Source organism: Triticum aestivum, chromosome 2D, assembly GCF_018294505.1.
Source record: "Triticum aestivum cultivar Chinese Spring chromosome 2D, IWGSC CS RefSeq v2.1, whole genome shotgun sequence".
Taxonomy (NCBI): Eukaryota; Viridiplantae; Streptophyta; class Magnoliopsida; order Poales; family Poaceae; genus Triticum; species Triticum aestivum.
Window position 1 is genome coordinate 617,740,161 of NC_057799.1, and position 3,970 is coordinate 617,744,130.

A 3,970-nucleotide genomic window follows, 5' to 3' on the forward strand; every position below is an offset into this window, starting at 1 on the left:
GGTAAACAGACAAAAAATATCCATGTGAAAATGTGTGAACACATTTAATTTGAGTTTTCAATTTTTAAAAAAGTCATAATTTTTAAACCGCGTGTCGAAATTAAGATCCGTTTTCACCGTTGTAACCCTCGCGACGTGCTCTTCGAAAGTAGATCCCGCATGGGTATGTTTCGACGCACCAGTCTTCCTGCCAACTAAACATCAATATGTGTGCAATTAGACTACATGCAGCGCCAACTGAGCATATGCATGTGCCAATAGTCCTTCTGCCAACTAAATATCAATATGTGTGCAACTAGACCACATTGTCGGGTCAATTGCGCATATGTGTGTGCAACTAGTGTCCTGTCAACTAAACATCAATGTGTGCAACTAGACTAAATTACAAGCCAACTGAGCATATGTGTGTGCAACTAGTCTTCCTGCTAACTAAACATCAATGTATGTGCAACTAGACTAAATTACAAGCCAACTAAACATCAATGTGTGTGCAACTAGACTACATTACAAGCCAACTAAAAATCAATGTATGTGCAACTAAATTGACATAGGAGGGTGTGCAACTGGAAAATGAAATAGAAAAACACATGAGCGTGTGCAACTGGTTCATTTTGGAAGTGTGCGAGCAGCCTAGTTTTTACCTAGATCTTGTAGGTTCCTTCTCAATCAAATGGGATACGTCCTCGTGTTTGGTTTGGTCATTTGCTCAGCCTTCCTCTCCCGTTCATCTTCCTTTTCTCTCTCATGGCGTCCGTCTTCTTACAGCTTCGATAGCTCTTGATCTCGGCCCCTCTCTCTCTCTCTCCCTGCACTGCGAGCTCTTGAATTCTTGATGCGGTGCTCTACATTTGTACTGCTATAGAGAAAGAAAATGGAGTGAGAAAGAAGATGTGGTTGCAGGAAGAAAAGGAGCGAGAAGAGAATCTGAATTTTCTTTTCAGTCATTGACTAACCCCAGTTTCCCCCTTGTTTGTCTCGTTCCTCCTCTTACCTGTGTTATTATTCCCTGAGCTGCTGCTGCGTGATGAGAGGGAGTGGATGCCGCAGCTACGGCAACGGAACAAACCGCGGCGGGGGAGGCGCGCCTGGAGACGTCCTCGTGGGCGACGGGGCTGACTGTGAGCGCCGGGGCCACGTCAACGGAGCTGTCGCAGTCGGGGCAGGGGGCCTCTGATCCTGGGAGGCCGAGGCGGAGCGTGAGACAGGCCCCACATCGCCACAGAGATTTGGGCAGGACGAGCAGCAGCAGAACGAAGCGAGGGCTGGGCGCGGCAGCGGAGATGCCGATGTAGTCAGGCGGCGAAATCGTAGTAGGTGGGGTAGGGAGGTGAGGAAGAGGAGGACGAGGAGGTGAGGACCCTGACAAGAAATCGTAGTAGGTGGGGTAGTACCTGACGCACGCGCGCGGCGATCGGGCGACCAGAAATCGGCCGCTCGCGACGCCTAATTAGTGCGTAAGCACTTTTTAGAATTTAGGTATTTTTAAATATAGATCGTGTGTTACAGAATGTTTATCATGTGTATAAAAATGTCCAATGTGTTATCAAAAAGTTTCATGTTATTAAGAAAAAAAGTGCTACATATTTATAAAAATGTCCATGTAATTTTCACGTGTACTTGCCAAAAATTCTAACGTGTAATTTAAATGTTATTAAAAAGGTGTTCACTAGTTTTTGTTATTCTGTAACTTTTACATGTGTGTGGAGAAAACTCGACTATTATATAAAAAATATTCATGTATTTATAAAAAAATGTTCAAGTAATATTTTTCAATGTGTTTAAAAAATGTTCAATATGCATTTTGTTTTTCTTTAATTGACAAAAAATAAAAATTAGTGAAAAAATAAAGAATAAATGAAGAAGGAAAAAACCTTAAAGGAAAACCACTATCACGCGTGTGCAAACATTCAGTACAAACATGCATTTTTAAACCCTAAACTAAGTCACGGTCTCACTATGTATAGCTTCCTTCCCTAGCCATGTCAAAGTCTTTCCATCTGCCCTAGCTGTTACTAGCGCAGCCTTGAATGCCACGAACCCATGTGGTCTTGTGTTCGATTCCCAACCGCACCAATTTTTTGTGCATTTTCCACCCTTCTTTTTTCTAGACAAATTAATTTTTTTCTCAATGTAATGCCCTTCAAAAATGTTCATTAATTTTGACACCAGGTGTAAACCACTACCAAAGCTAAGGCATATTTTCCATGACATTTTGGTCTTTGATTTAAATCACGATGTATTTGAATTGGAGTAATTATATTGGTATTAAATATTTAACAGCTCCAAAAAAATCTAAACTTAATTTTTGGCTCTGGAATAATTCAATTAGCTTCCACAAAAGTTTCAGCATTAAATAAAATGATTTACTGCCTAAACTAAATCAGAACAGAAAATAGAAAAATACGCAAGAGATCTCATTTGCCCACCCCCCAATGGGCCTAATTGGATGCAATTGGCCCATTAATCTAGCCGGCACTTGGCTCTCCACTCTAAATTTGGCCCACAGAGAGACCTTTTTTTTACAGAAAGGCAGAGCAGAGAGCTGCATTTCATTGATCAAGGTTTCTGAATTTCTCATTTCTTCTCCTTTTTTAACATATTTAAATGTTGGTCATTTCTTCTCCCTTTTTTCAACATTTAAACAACTTTGACCAACATTTAAACAAGGTGAATTTCTCATACAATTTCAAGCTTACAAATTCCTCCATAATTCATGGGGTCTAATTCATGCATTTTCATACAATTTCAACATTACACCCAGTGCGATTACCATACCTACAAATGCCCAAAAGCAATTGCAAATGGGTATTTGTGCTTGATCTTCAAGCTTCCTAACCTTCTTCTTCAACATCCTAAGCTCAACAACTAGCTCTCTGTCATTGCGTGCTTCGCCCTCCGTCTCTTCTTCCGGAGCTCGTGTTGCGGCCACTGTCGTTCGTGGCAGCATGGGCAACCATTCTTCATGCTCTTCTTGCAGTTCATTAATCAAAGTCTTGGCCAGAGCGTCGACCCAAAGGAAGAAACATTTCACCTGCATGAACGCCAAACAGATAAACCTATTGCTCAAAGATCCCGACCATGAAAATGGTGCAATTGCCCCGATTCTTACCCCATTCTCGCTGCACACGTAGAACGGACGATTATGGTTCTTCGGTGCGTGAGAAACCCTCCGATCAACGCCCGCCCGGCACCGCGGACAGATGAAGATAGGCATCTCCACGCGCACCAGGCTCTGCATCCGCGAGGTGGTGCGGGAGCTTGAAGAAGACATGGAGCTCGAAGCCGAAGGGGATCTCAACGCCGCCGCACCCTCCACAGCTATCTTCCCACCGCCGCTCTCTCTGTCGCCGTGGTCACCGCCGTGCTCTCTGTCGCCCGCTCTCTCTGTCGCCGTGGTCACCGCCGCTCTTTGTCGCCCGCTTATATAGCACACCCGCAACGGCTCTCTGCTCAACGGCTCTTTGTTGGGTCCCATAAGCCACGCGTGCAACGGTCTGATCGTCTACGCGTCTCTGCCACCTGGTCCCACCTGTAAGGGCCAAGTCAAAACGTTGACCTGACGGAGACGGCAGTGTTCACGGAACGACTCGGTGCGGACAGAGTAGGGGCAAAACTGAGCACGATTCGCAACTGAGGACAAAACTGAGCACGTGAACACCACTGAGGGCAAAAGGATAATTAACCCTTACAGAAATGATAGCCACGCCACAGGCTCATTTACAATCATCTTTTCAATTACTTTTCTTGTCTTCACGAGCATTCATGTCTTTCCTTTCACCATGCATTTAGAAAAAACATTTCGTAGAAAGTAGCATGGAGAGAAAACAAACACTTGATCGGTAGAAATTAACAAGCAAGTTCATCAAGTTACAAGCACACGAGAACAACACACATAAACCCCGATCAGGAAGTTAATTAACATAGCAAGACACGATAGAACATTGTAACAAACTGAAACATTGCGCACACC

General features: G+C 43.8%; 1 long non-coding RNA gene across 1 annotated transcript; it reads right to left on the reverse strand.

The window, feature by feature from the left end:
• Positions 1–209: 209 nt before the first annotated feature.
• LOC123054995 (uncharacterized) lies at positions 210–1,305 on the reverse strand. Its single transcript, XR_006426473.1, has 2 exons — positions 992–1,305; positions 210–853 (listed from the first exon to the last, which is right to left on the reverse strand). It is a non-coding gene; the product is annotated as an uncharacterized lncRNA (long non-coding RNA).
• Positions 1,306–3,970: the final 2,665 nt, after the last annotated feature.